The following is a 15,588-nucleotide window of genomic DNA, read 5'->3' on the forward strand; positions in this document are numbered from 1 at the left end:
ATTTTAGGCTGCAAACGTTGGTCAAAATCTTCAATTTCTTCATCTTTGGCCTTAGTGGTTGGTGCAGAAATTTGAATAATATTCGTATTAACTGGCCTTCCTTACAGGTGTATGGATATTATTCTATCACTGACAGTGTTGTACTTCAGTATAGATCTTGAAATGTTCTTTTTGATGATGAATACAGCACCATTCCTCTTCAAGTTGTAGTTCCTGGCACAGTAGACCACATGATTGTCCAATTCAAAATGGCCAATACTAGCTCATTTCAGCTCACTAAAGCCTAGGATATCAATGTTTATGAGTTCCATTTCATTTTTAATGACTTCCAATTTTCCTAGATTTATACTTTGTACATCCCATGTTCCAATTATTAATGGATATGTGCAGCTGTTTCTTCTCATTTTGAAACTTGCTACATGAGCAAATGAAGGTCCGCAAAGCTTGACTCCATCCACGTCATTAAGGTCAACTCTACTTTGAGGAGGCAGCTCTTCCCCAGTCATCTTTTGAGTGCCTTCCAACCTGTGGGACTCATCTTCAATCACTGTATCAGACAATATTCTGCTGCTATTCATAAAGCTTTCACTGGCTAAATCTTTTCAGAAGTAGACTGCCAGGCCCTTCTTCCTAGTCTGTCTTAGTCTGGAAGCTCAGCTGAAAACTTGTCTGCCATGGGTGACCCTGCTGGTATTTGAATACCAGTGGCATAACTTCCAGCATCACAGCAATATGCAAGCCCCCACAGTATGACAAACTGACAGACACGTGGGGGCTTATTCCATTACTTATTATAACACATAAGATGTAAAAAGGACTAGTGCATTTTCGGTTGCATGCCTGCTAGTCATATCATGTTAGGCACAAGTATGACTTTATAATGGTTTTTTTTTTTAGATATAATGTGTGGTTTAAGAACATGTGTACAGGTATCAAGTTGACAAAGGGTGGTCTGTGATGGTTAATGTTCTGTGTCAACTTGGCTAGGCCATGGTTCTTAGTGGCTTGGCAGATATTATGTAATCATCTTCCATTTTGTGATTTGATGTTAGCAGCCAATCAGTTGGAAAAGGAGTTTCCTTCAGAGTGTGGCCTGCATCCAATATATAGAAATGTTCTGACAAACTTGCTTGCTCTCTTGATCCTACATTTGATTCATTATCCTCTGACCTCCAGTTCTTAGGATGTGAGCCAGCAGCCTGCCATCTGACCTGTAGATTTTGGATTCGCATGCCCCCGCAAGCCCTGTGAGCCAACAGCCTGCCTCCTGACCTGCAGACTTTGGGTTCATCAGCCCCTGCAACCAGATGAGTCAGGAGAAGCCTCCAGTCTGCTGTCTGACCAACAGATTTGGGACTTGCCAGCCTCCACAATTTCATGAGCCACTTCCTTGAAATAAATCTCTCTCTATATATTTATGTATATGCTTCACTGAGTTTGCTGCTATAGAGAGCCCAGCCTAAGACAGATAGGGACACAAAGGACAGGGGATAAGAGAGCTTAACGAGAGACAACCAGTGTGGCTAAGCAAGGTACTCATTCCTGTATAAAACAGAGAGTCTTCACTTTCTTCTCAGAGGGATTTGATCATTGATATGGACCAGGGTTTCCCACAAGGAAAGTGAGAATTCTACCATTCAACCACCATTGCTCTCAACCCAATATTAGAAGCCCATAAATATCTGCATCAAAAGAATAAAGCTGTCTGATGGAGACTGAGGGAACTCCAAGAGTATGGTCCCAGATGACCTTTTAGCTCAGTAGTGAAGTCCCTCCTGAGTTTCATCCTTCAGCCAAAGACTGAACAGGCCCATGAAACAAAATAAGTCTAAATAGGGATGGGGCAGGGGCATGGGGGTGGCAGGGGGTGACAGAAAAACTCGTGGTGGGGAACCCTGGGTTGAGAAGGGGAGAGTGTTGACATGTTGTGGAGTTGGCAATAAATGTTACAAAGCAATATGTGTACTAATTGTTTAACGGAAAGCTGGTTTGTTCTGTACGCCTTCATCTAAAGTAATATAAAAACAAAAAGAATAAAGCCATACAGAAACTGAGCTGTTTTAAAACTCAGAGAAGAATAGGTTGATGGAGATATTTTCCATCTTTGAAAGGCTTATTAAAAAAGAAAATTAATTAAAGTTATAAAAAATGCATTGCCTGACCTTTAAAGTTATACCAAGCCCCAAAAGAGCAGGATAATTAAAGAAGACAAGCAAAAAGTCCAAGAAAATATATGAAGCTTGACTAATAAGCATGTTGAAAATAAATAATGTATTTTCATGAGTTATTGATGATCTTACAATTTCTGAGTGCTTGGAAAACATAACAAGGAATGATTTGTAAAATGTCATCAATAGCAAGTAAGAATATAGAATGTATTTAAAATTAACTCATTTTTTATATTGTAACTGATTAAAGTCGATTAGCTGGCAATAAATCGACAGAACGGCAAAATGTGAAATAGACTATGAGGGAAAAGCGGTCTGGCAGATTGCCTATGAAGAAAAAAATCCCAAATCCTCCATTTGAAATTGAATTTAGCAAAGATCTGATAGGTTTCAGCAGAGCATCCAGACTAAGACAAACAAGGAAGAAAGTGCTGCTGGCCTCCAAAAATCAGCCCATGAAAACCCTGTGGATCATGATGGTCCAATCCTATTGTTCATGGGGTGACCATGAGTTGGGGGCTGACTCCACAGCAGCCAACAACAACAACTCTTGGCTGGATGGGGTCGTAAGGAAATGATTAGGATCAGGCATCTGATTCCAATCAGACTGATGTGTATATTCTAATGTTGTCACTTTCTTTCTTAAAATCCTTTACTGGGTGTCTATTGGTCTCAGGATTTAGACAAAGATAGTAACATGGGCTTCAAGGAAAGAGCTTGAGACTGGAGGGTGAGAAGGGGTTGTTTGGGAGTAGAGGAACAGCCCCTCTAAAACCACCCACCTAAGGACATTGCAAATTTGGAGCCTCTTCAACAATTTCTTAGGCAGCATGTTTATGTGATGGCTGTTAAGACTAAGGAAAGAAGTGAAAATAAGCCTTAAGTAACACCATTTTGAGGCTTATTTAAACCCTGTTGGCATAGTGGTTAAGAGCTACGGCTGCTAATCAAAAGGTTGGCTGGTGGTCTGAATCCAACAGACGCTCCTTGGAAACAATATGGGGCAGTTCTACCCTGTCCTACAGGGTCACTATGAGTTGGAATCAACTCAGGAGCAATGGGTTGGGTTCCCTACCAACTAATGGTAAAGGCTAGGTCCTGGGCCCAGCTTCATCCCAGACTCACTCCCAAGATGTATTTCCTCGCAGTGCCTCTACCTTATAAGGCCTGCATGATCTGGCCATGAAGATCTTTAATTCCATACTAGCCAAATTATTTTATAGATCAGCAGTTCTTAAATGTGTGTAAAATAATCCTCTGTGGCTTGCTAAAAAGATTCCTGGACTCTAGGCCAGACCTTCAGAATCAGGTGGTGGTGGACTCAAAGAATCAGCATGATTACCAGGCAGGCTTTTAAGGACCACGCCATGAACTTCAGACAGTGAGAAATTAACAGTTTCTGAGGCAGGGCAGGTGATAATCAGGTTTATGTTTTAGAAAGATAATTATAGTAAATGTTTTTAAAGAAAGGTAAATCTGGAAACAGTGTAGAGAATGGATTATACAGGGTACCAAAACCCATCACTGCCAGCTGATTCTGATCCATGGCAACCCCATGTGTGTAGTAGAATACTAAAGACAGATTAGTTTTTTTTTTTTTTAAACAACTATTAATAGTTCAATTGAAAAAAGATGAAAGACTGAGCCAAGGCAAAGAAGGGTAATAAAATTGAAAGGAGATTTTGAAATGAAAATACTGTGCCAAAATAAACAAGATACATCATGGGTGACATTTACTTTTTGTTTCAAAATAAGCTACTTTTGAATGCAAAAGAAAAAAATGTCTTTAAGCTACAAATAATAACCCTTCCAAAAATATTATGCGTAAAACTTAATTTGAGCATCTCCTTTTTTTTAATTGATTTTGCTCCCTTTGTGAACCTGAACATTCAGTCAAAAAGCACCCTGCAGTCAAAAGGATTTTTAAGATCCAAGACAAGTGCTCAAGTTCATTTCCACTAGTCAGCAATGAAAGGACTTTGGTAGCTGACACATTATCTCTCTTTAATTTCCAAACTGACAAAAATCTTTACACCAGTGTATCTTGTTTTCAGGCGTAATTTATTTTCTAATTGTTTAGGACGATAGCAGTTAACAGATTCCTTCCAAATAGTGTAATGACATTTTGGTGTCTAATTTCTTTCAAGGATATATATCTATTTAGCTTTTGCAGGATTTTCTTTTAGGACAACTTGGTATCCAATTAGTTTTGGACACAATTTAATGATTCCCAATAGAGTTATTTATATGACTTTGTATCTGAGAAATACAATTTTGGCAATATGTGGGAAAGCATGCTACAGTGTGAGTGAGAAAAGCTTGGTTCTCGATCCACCACTGGCTATGAGAGGGCTGTGAAGTTCTCTGCTCTGAGTTTCAGCCTTCTCCTTTTTTAAACAAGAACTTAGATTGGCATATTTCTAAGGTCTCTTCTAAAAATAAGTAACATTACCTAGATATAATGTTTAAATACTATCTATGACATTTTGTTCACTTTGTGTTTCAGTACAGCCCTTGAATATTTCACAGAGATTTAATAACTTTTTATAATAAGATGATACATGCTTACTATAGAAACTTAGTAAAATATAGAGAAATGTGGAGAAGATCATACTACTCCTCTCCACCTCTTTTGTGGTGAATTTCTCAGGACAGTAAAAGTTGTGGATCTTTCATGTCCTCTTTTGCATTCATTGGAAACCCTGGTTAAGAGTGATGGCTGCTAACCAAAAGGTCGGCAGCTTGAATCCACCAGGCGCTCCATGGAAACTCTATGGGCCAGTTTACTCCAGCCTATAGGGTCCCTATGAGTTGGAATCGACTCAACAGCAATGGGTTTGGTTTTTGTTTTTTTTTTTTTTGTACATTCATTAAACTAATCTGAACAATATAACGATGAATTGTCAGATTCTGACACATTTTCTACTTTCCTCAGGAAAAAAACATGCCTGAATGAGGCCATTAAGGCCTTATCAGACAGAATTTAGTCTCACCTTCTGTCTCCCCAAACTCCTGAAACTACCCTAAAGGGCTCCACCTAGACGCCTAAGCTTTGTCTGCCTAGTCTGACTTCCACTGACGTGAGATCTGACGTCAAAGGCCCCTTAGCAACCAGGGCACCAAGTCTCTGATACCCCATCTCCCTGAGTTTGTCCTTAAGACCAGGCCCCGTTCTCCAGCTTATCTGATTACCCTGCCTAGTTCCCAAATCAACCTCTCAGACTAGGTACTGTCCCTGCTCTGAAACACAACTAGGTTTGCTTAGAAACTCTGATACTTGCCAAATTCTTTGCTGGGGATGGTGAAGAGGGGTCAGTGTTGTTGACTTGTATCAGAGCTACACTTATGTGCATAATTTCCTGGAACAGGAATGGCATGCTAGGAAAATCTATTACATACATGAGCATCTTGTTGGGTGCCATCAAGTCGATTCAACTCATAGTGACACCATATGACAGAGTAGAACTGCCTTGTATGATTTTCTAGGCTATAATCTTCATGGAATCAGCTCGCTAGGCTTTTCTCCCATGGAGCTGCTGGGTGAGTTCTAACCAGGAATCTTTAGATTAGCAGCTGAGTACTTAACCATTCCACTGCTAGAACTCTTTATGTGAATATCTACCCATGTAAAACCCTAAATTTGAGAATCATAGTTTTATTAATGAATTAACTACAATTTCATTTTGAATTATGATTTAGCCTCAATCCTTCAGAAGATCCATAGCTTTCATACTTAAAGGGACTAAACAGAAACACTCATAAACACAGACACAAACGTTTCCTTCTAACAAACTTACGTAGGCCTAGAAAAGAGAGTGTAGTTCCAAACAATATGGTATAATAAGGCCAAATATTAACAGTGATAATAACTGAGAATTGAACAGTTTATAACTGTTATAATGGTTTGGGCCCATAAAAAAAAAAGGGCCCATAGAGAGAAAATTTCAGCAGTTTTCAATGCTGAAGCTCATTGTGCAAAAACTAAGTTGTTAACAGGAGCAGACTACTCTTTGGATACCTTATATGTATTTTTCTCTCCTTCTAGACTTGACATAAGGGACCGTGTCTTATTCCACTTTGTATTGTTTTTTCTTCCCAGTACCTAAAGCTCAGGGCCTTGCTTGTTTAATGACTGATTAACTGAGAGTTTATTTGAGCAAGGAAAAGAGGAAGGCAGAGGATCAGATCAGAGTGGAACAGTAAGTGGAAGTATATGTGTAGCTTTTCCAAACCCAAACAAAACCCTCTGCCATCAAGTCGATTCCAACTCATACAAACACTATAGGATGGACCAGAACTGCCCCATAAGGTTTCTAAGGCTGTTACCAGTTGGAAACCCCAGGTTCTTACTCAGCATGACTCGTGTTCGCCAATAAGCAAGAGACCCAGGTGGATGAACAAAAAGGCACCTTTATTTCATTGTACAAGAAAGTGGAGTCAGTTGGTGCTTACTGCTGCCAAGACTGCTTGCCAGGGGTGTGTAGGCAGGTTACTTTTAAAAGGGGTTACAAGTAGAGAGTTCATACAAGTCAGCAACATTCTTAATCACACTACACAGGCGCAATGGGGTTTACATATAACCTCCAAGCAAAAGCAGGATTCAAATGCAAAGCTGAGGAGGGAAGGGGAGAGCCCAGTAAAGAAAACAATATTGTAATACAACATGGTAGGGGAGGAAGCCAGGTAAAGAATACAGCACTGTGGGGGTTCTGTTTCAAGGCTGTAAATCTTTTCAGGCTGCTGACATCATGCTTGGTAAAGTAGAGGGTCAGTGAAAAAGAGGAAACCCTCAATGAGATGGATTGACACAGTGGCTGCCACAATGGGCTCAAACATAGTAAGAATTGTGAAGATGGTGCAGGACAAGGCAGTGTTTCATTCTGTAACTATGAGTCAGAGCCAACTCAATGCAACAACAACAATCTGTACTTTATCTGAAAACTGGGTGTAGCATCAGGGTGTCATTATTCTGATAGTGATTTTAGGGGTTTAAGTTCATACATAACAACAGAGAAGAAAATAGAGTACAAGAAAGTTAAGTGCTCTTTTTTTTTTTTTTTTTTGGTTGTTGCTATTCTCTTTTGTAGCTTACCCATCATTTCGTATGAAGACAGACACACACCATAAACACATCTGCAAGCCCAGGAACTCCAAGGACCACCAGCTACTAGAAGACAAAATAGACAAAGAAAGACCTCCCCCTAAAGCCACACCCTGAATTTTGATGTCTACCATCCTGAACGGTGAGAAAACAAATTTCTGTTCTTTAAAGCTACCTGCTTATGGTAATTTTTGTTATGGCAGCAGTTGGTAACTAAGACAATCCTGAAATTAATTCCAAAGAGGGGTAAGGGAAGCAAATGGCCGATTCTGACAATAGATACAATTACTTTATATGCAAAATGATGATAGAGGAAAAGGTTGAAGAAGAAGGAAGTAAAAACATACTCAGGGAAAGAAGAGGACATTTTAGATTGGGGCTGAGAGAATGGAAGGGTGAAATGAGAAGCTGCTAAAAGAAATGGGTCTTTGAAGGGGAAGAAATGTAAAATGAAGTTTTAAGTGTTGCAGTGTGATCTGCTTCTTTGTTGACACTTCTTCAACAGAACTTTTGTCCATATCTATATTATTTTTCCATACAATTTGGAGTAAGATTTACAGTTCTTTTGGAAGCATCTCCAAAGTCTGAGAATGCTTTTAAAATAGGAGCAGGAAAGCCCAGGTTACATCAAATGTGGCTTGAATTATTTTGCTGAGCTGTGACTGTTTTCATGGAATCGTCCACATTTCCTTCATTTTAAACAATGGCACAAATTTGAGGATGATCACCACCTTCTGAACACCCTTCTCCTATTACCTCTCATAGGTATAAAGAGAAGCCTGGATCTCGTGGCCACATTTGAAGTTAGAAGACAGGCAAATTTCAAGTAATTGCATTAAAAAATGTCTGCAAGTTGTTACGTCAACTAATTAAATAGAGTAAAAGGCTCGAATCCTGCAATAAATTTAAAGATCATCTAATACAAGTCCCTTCTTTAAAATGAGGAAATGACTCAGGAAGATCAAATCAGTTGTTCAAAGCTCACTATAAGTTAATGGCTGCGAAGAGATTGAAATCCAGGAGTCCCATCTTTTCTTTGATATTGATAGAAAATAACAATAAAATTATAGCGTTTGCCATTTGTAAGAACTTTCCATAGATCATCTCACTTAATTCTCACATTATCTCAATTTTACAGACAACAAAACTGAAAACTAAAAAGTTTCAATAACTTGCCCAAGGTCACCCAGTTAGTGCTGATATCAGAATTCACACCCAGGCAGTCTAAACCCAGATCCCACACTCTAAATCATTAGACTTGATTGTGTCGCTGATACAAATATTTTTAAAGATTTCCCGGGGGTGGGGGGGGTGGGGAGGGAAACTAGTTTTAGAGGTTTTGTAAAGTCAGAAGTTCAGTGTCCAGCTAAAAATCCAGCTGCTATAGAAAAAGGGTAGAATGAATATTGGAGGATAACTCATAAATCTAGTCATATATACTAAAAATAAAAAAAAAAACAAAACTTTGGAAGTCAGGAGTTTGAAATTCAATGTTTCAAACTGTAATCTGTTGTATTAGAAAGTTTTGAAAGTGCCAAAACTTCATATATACCAAATAGACGCCTGTTGTTAGGTGCCATTGAGTTGATTCTGAGTCATAGCAATCCCATGTGACAGAATAGAACTGCCCCATAAGGGCTGTAATCTTTACGAGAGCAGATCACCAGATGTCTTTGTTTGTGGAGTTGTTGGGTGAGCTTGAATCACCAACCTTTTGGTTAGTAGCCAAGTGCATAACTGTTTGTACCACCAGGGCTCCTTAATAGACCCTAAACCAAAACCCAATGCCATCGAGTCGATTCCTACTCATAGGGACCCTATAGGCCAGAGTAGAACTGCTCCATAGAGTTTTCAAGGAGCGCTTGGTGGATTTGAACTGCCAACACTTTGGTTGGCAGCTGTAGCACTTAACCACTACGCCACCAGGGTTTCCTAATAGGCCCTATACATATGTAATTATTCTATTTCAGGCTGCTTATAATCAAGGATTAATATTATTGCAATTATCAGAATCAAAGATCCTAGGTTGAGCCTATTATTTTTTGTCCATAAAATAAGAATAATAATACCTCATAATATTGTGGACTAATGCAATAACGTAAACCATAGAGCATCGTGCAGATATCAGTTATCATATTAATTAGTACACACTCTAGTTCTAGCCTATTACTAAAGTTAAAGTTGCTTTCTGTGCACTATTAACATAAAACATACCACTAAAAAAATAACTCGTGATCTCATAATTCACAGCAGTGAATTAGGGAAAACAATGATTTTAGGAAATGTAGCACCTAAAATTAATTCATCCCTACCTTTTTTCATTCCTCTTTTCTCAACCCCGTATTTTATTACAGGGTGTCCAGACTATTAAATATAATCATGTTTACACTGTCAACTGATCCAGTAGCCTTCCAATCTGGTTAATATATTGTTTCTTAATAAATGAAAGGTTACTTGAAGATTGCAGAAACAACAGAACAGCCAAATCTCCAAAATTTAGGAGAAATAGCACTCATACACATACCCTTCATTTAACTAGATGTAAACAGCCTAAGAATGAAGTATAGTTAAACCCCCCAATGCTTAAGCTTTTACTCATCATTATCTGTCATCCTGTTTGAGGCCAGTAATGTTTTTAAGCTAAATTTCTTATCTATTACTTAGAAAAGAAAAACGACATTTTGGAATAATAAGCAAGAATGGTGTAAACCGGGCAGGGATTATTATTTGCATTTTGGTTGAAGAAATTAGGAAAGATGATGCAACCAGCCCAAGGTTGCACAGATTGACAGCAGTGGAGGTGGAAGCTGAACACAAATTTTCTAATTCCTTTCATGTGGTTGGGGAAGGAGGATTCCAAACACAGAGAACCATTATGTTATGGATTGAATTGTGTCCACCCAAAATACGTGTTGAATTCCTGGCCCTCATACTTGTGGATGTGATCTTGTTTGGAACGAGGGTTGCCTCTTTTGGTATGTTAATTAGATCATACCAGCGTAGGGTGGATCCCAAAGCTAATCACTTCTCAGTTATAAAAAGACCAGGATAGACACATAGACACAAGGGGGAAGACAGATGCCATGTGAAGATCATCTATAAGCCAAGGAACCAAGGGATGCCTGGGGCTGCCCACATGGAAGGTATCAAGGCTGAGACTCTGATTTGGAATGTTAGCCTCCAGAACTGTGAGAAAATAAATTTTTGTTTTTTAAAGCCACCCGCTTAAGGTGTTTGTGTACAGCAGCACTAGGTAACACAGACACATGACCATTTTTACATACATAGTTAATTCTGGCACCAAACTAAGCGACCTTAGTTTCTTTTTTTTTTTTTTGTTGGAGGGGAGGGTGGCTTCCCTGACCCACTTATATAATGGGACATGTGAATGAAGTCCAGGGGCAGCTTTGTGTTGCATTGCAGTCTATGGCTGTGATGGTTGAGATTTTGTGTCAACTTGGCTGGGCCATGATTCTCAGTGTTTTGGCAGTTGTGTGATGTTGTGGTCACTACCCTGTTGAGATTTGATATGTGATCACACCCATCACGGGATCTGCTGTGAGCAGCCAATTAGTTGAAGGGCATTTCCTTAGGCATGTGGCCTGCATTGAGTGTGGGTGGACATCCTGGCAGGGCTTGGAGGCTTTTTGCTTCTTCTGGATCCTGCAGCTGGCTCCTGTTCTTCTGACCTCCAGTTCTTGGGACTTGAGCTAGCAGCTTACCTGCGGTCTTGCCTGCCAATCTTGGGATTCATCGATCTTCACGGCCTGTGAACAAGAGCCCTGCTCCCTGACCTGCCAATCTTGGGTTCGCCAGCCCCTGCAGCTACGTCACTCGGGAGAAGCCTCTATCCTGGCCCACTGACTTGGGACTTTCTAGCCTCTGTAACCGCTCGAGCATTTTCCTTGATATAATTCTCTCTCTATATATGTGTATGTATATGCTTCACTAGTTTTGCTTCTCTAGAGAAGCCAGCCTAAGACAATGACATTCTATGTGTAGTTTCCTTATTACTTTGGGGCAGCCTCTAAACCTGAACAAAATAATACAGTGTTTGTTTAGTATCTGGTCCCCTGTATGGGAGATGTCTTAAAGAAATCAAAATATTGGGCCCAGTTTATTACAGAAACATAGGGGCAGCTGCTCAGATGAATGCCTCTGGTACTCCCCCAGCACCACCTCCTCAAGAGTGTGCTGAACTCAGTGAGGGTGTGCAGGGCCATGGTGGCTGCCTTCCTGGTTTGAGACCCAGGGGTTAAGGACACAGGCTCTGGAGACAGATGGACCAGCTCTCCTGGACTACCTGATAGCTACTTGGTGTTGGGCAGGGTATTTAATTTCTTTGAATCTCAGTATCTTCATCAGTAATAATTCCTGCCTGACAGGGTTGCCATAAAGTATACAAAGAGATTTAATACATGGTGATTCATGCCTCGTCAACATATGCTAGGCTTCATTATTATTAAAAGTACTGATTCTCTTGGCTGTCTCTCCTTGTACTGAGGTCCAAAGTGAGAATGAAGGGGAAACAAGGAAAGCCAGAAAAGCCAGTAATGACCTGTATGAGTCACAAAGCTTCTGGCTTCCAATTGGAAACAGAAAATGACTATATTCCACATGAGAATTTAATAGTATAGAACACTTTCACAGAACTCCATCAAAATGACAGGTAGCCTCAGATAATCTAAAACCAGCCGAAGAACTACATTTTCTTTTCAGGTTTTCATTAACTAACTTGCTGTCCTACTGTGGTTAGTTTTATTTACAAGACTTGGCTAGACCAGTTTTTTGTCAAAAACTAGTTTAGGTGTTGCTGTAAAGATATTTTGTAGGTGTGAACTGCATCTACATGACTTTACATAAAAGAGGCTGCTTTCGAAAATATGGGTGGGCCCACCCAAAAAGTTTAAGGTCTTAAGGGCAAAAACTGAGGTTTCCCAAAGAAGCAATTCTGCAAGACTGCGGCCTCAACTCCCGCGTTGAGTTTCCAGCTTGCTGGGCTCTGCTCTAGGGATTTCAGATTCGTTGGCCCCCATAATCATGTGGGTCAATTCCTTAAAACAAATCTCTTGATGTACATAGATTATATAGACCTACTCTGTATCAATTACCATCCTTGACAGGTCGGCTGGCGCTAAGGGACACTTACCGCCTCTCAGGAAGAGCTCAGTCATTTCTGAACCACAGCTGAGTGTGCCCCATCTTCTCTCATGCTGCGTCCTGGCCTTAAAGCCTTCTGGGTTATTAATATCCTTGTTTATAGCTGCTGGAAGCCCAGGTTATCGTTCTTTTACTCCTCTAATTTTCTTTGCATTAGCACCCTTTTCGATACCAGTAACTACGATTTTAATAAATATATAGAACCTTAGCCTCATATTACCATTCTTCTTTCTGAAATGCAGGATCAATGAGAGAAAATGAGAATCACTCTTTGGAATGTAATGTTTAATAAACATTTTCTCAGTATACATTCAAAAAATTATTTGAGAATGTTTATTTTGTTACCGCTAAATTTGGGACTATTTAGTTAAAAAAAACCCTTAATTCTGTTCTAAAGTGATGTTTCATGAACTGAATTAAAATATATACCACAGAAGATTAAAAAAATTATTTGTAAACTTGTGTCAATGTTTGTAAACCTTGGGAAGGTCATCGTTTAGCTCCATCCTGGGCCAGCAGCTCTGTGAGGGCAGGAAGGTTTATGTCTTCTTCAAATGTTGCAGCCCTCACACGTAATCCAATGCCTGGCACACAGAAATCACTTGTTATGTATTTGCTGACCGGTAATACATTAATCCCACTCTATAGAAAATACTTTTATATAGATAAATGGAAACATCTTCCAAAGAGCAGCAAAGTAATTAAGTAAACTGTTATTTTTGGAACTAAAATGAAAAATCAAGTTCTTGGGTAGTAGTCCATGTCCCTTTGGGGAGAAGATGACAGATCACCCTAGACACCCTAGAATTCATACAAAACCAGAAAAAGAAAGGCTGAGTGTAGTCTGAAATACACTCCCAAACCCATGCCAAATCCACTGTCATCAAGTGGACTCCGACTCACAGTGACCAGTAGGGCAGAGTACAACTGTCCCATAGGGTTTTCCAAGGCTGTAAATCGCAGGCTGCCACGCCTTTTTCTTGTGGAGCTGCTGGTGGGTTTGAACCATTGACCTTTCAGATAGCAACCAAGCACTTTAACCATTGCACCACAAAAGTTTCTGAAATACACGCCAGTTTTCAGAAAACCAAATATAAAAATATCCCCCCAAAATGCACGATTTCATGTCCTGAGACTCAAGGAAAAAAGTCAGCTCTCAAAATTGCAATTCTGATTCTGCCTTCACAAATATTCCCAAGGAAAAACAGGGAGTCGGCTACAGAAGCCAGTGTTTCCACGTGACTACACTTCAGTGACCTACTTAAAAATGTGCACAAATAGTGGGGGATTACAAGGCCAAACCAAAGAAAACCATAAAATGACTACTCAGCTTCCTAAGAAAAAAGCCCCAAAGGGATGCAAGCTTACGTAAATGCTAAGAACAGCTTCTACAGATATTTTCAGTTAAGACAAAACAAGGTCTACAGCTCATGGCCAATGACTATAGAACTGACAGATGTTTGAATGAAAACAGAACTTCAATTTCCCTTCTTTGCTGAGAATGCTGTTTAGGAAGAAGCGCGTATTTGTGGAGCACCTAAAAAATGCTGGGTGCTGAGCTGATGCTTTGTACTGGCTATCACATTTAGTCTCCGCAGGAGTCCATCAAGCAGAAATCTCTACCACTGCTTTAGAGATGATGAAACTAAGGCTCAGGGAAGTTAAGAACTTGCCCAAATGTACATGTTAATTGAGCAGCAGAACCAGGATTCAAATCCACATTTTACTCCCAACTCTTTCCACTAAACCACACTTCCTCCTTATACTGAAAAGACTTAAATGTATATTGGTAACTGGGAATATCTCTTGAAGAGATCATGAAAACACACCAACTGAGGGCATCTGTCATGACCCAGATAAATGAGACTCAGGGACCTTGGAATGAGATCTAGGTTGCAACCTTTAAGGAATCACGGATAACAGGGATGGGCAAATACCATTCTCATTTTTCAAGAAGAATGCCAAGAGAAGCATGGGAAAAGGCACAAGTTCTGGTAGGCAGGAGCTAAACCTCTTCTGCCTTGGTATCTCCAGCGCCCAGTCCAGTGCCTGGGGCATGACGCTGAACACCTGTGGAACGAGCGATGTGCTCTGTACACATCTGAAGTGCTGTCAAGTGGATGCAAGACTGCACTTATTCTAAGTCCAAGGGAGAGAAAGTTCCCAGTTACAAGGGGGTGTGCAAAAATGGAGGCCGACTTCAAAAAACAGTAGAGCAGCTTGAGCTGTCTCAAAGTGGAACACACAACGTGGTAGGGAGTGAGCTCCCCATCACTGACAGCCCTTGCTGATTTGGGTTACGTATTAGAAGGAAGCATGAGAATTTACTCGGGCCATCATCTCTGATCACTGTAAATGGTTACCCTGCCTCCAGTCTGGTGTCTTATTTATCTCCCATACATTTGTGGAGGTGGGTAATGGAGAAACGGAGGGAAATATTAAATGTAAAAAGCAGAGAGGAAAGCGAGAGACCTATCCATTCTCTCCTGAAAGCCACGGCTCTGACTCCTGTGACTCTGAATTCACGACTATAATCCTTATTATACTAGTTCTACTACTTACGCAGTAGGCTTTTCAAGGCTACCCTGGGAACTAACCACCGCTAACAGCACTACGACAGGAAAATGAACTCCAAAGGACGGAGTTACAGAGGATCTTACACAAGATAAGCCACTAAGTTGGAAACTCCATAAATTTGCATCACCCTCCCTCATCATAATCTCCCCCCACCCCCAGCAAAATAAGAGGAAGTATCAGGCTCACCTCGTGGCTACCCCAATAATTTCTAGCAATTCTCACCTAGTGGCCAAGTTAATTAGCAAACAAATTACCTGAAATTTAGACTTCCTAAAATGCCCTTCCTCAATCAGTTCCAATACAGTGCAAGTTGGCATAAAAGTCAATATCAAGCTTGTGGACCTTCTCTTTGTACAGAAAGAAGTAGAGAATTTGTAAATAATGAAAAGGTAATAATATCGACACTTAAAACGTCCTTCCACCCCACCCTCAGATTCAGGGTAGGCACATTCCAGAAGTAACTCCCCATGGTGCTAGGGGTCCCCTTGAAGAAGCTACCATGCTTGCTTCAGCATCCCAGAATCATCAAAGGCTGCTGGATCAGGAGAGGCTGTCCTGGTGACTAGGGCCCAGCAAGCAGCA

This window comes from Elephas maximus, chromosome 11, assembly GCF_024166365.1.
Source record: "Elephas maximus indicus isolate mEleMax1 chromosome 11, mEleMax1 primary haplotype, whole genome shotgun sequence".
Lineage (NCBI taxonomy): Eukaryota > Metazoa > Chordata > Mammalia > Proboscidea > Elephantidae > Elephas > Elephas maximus.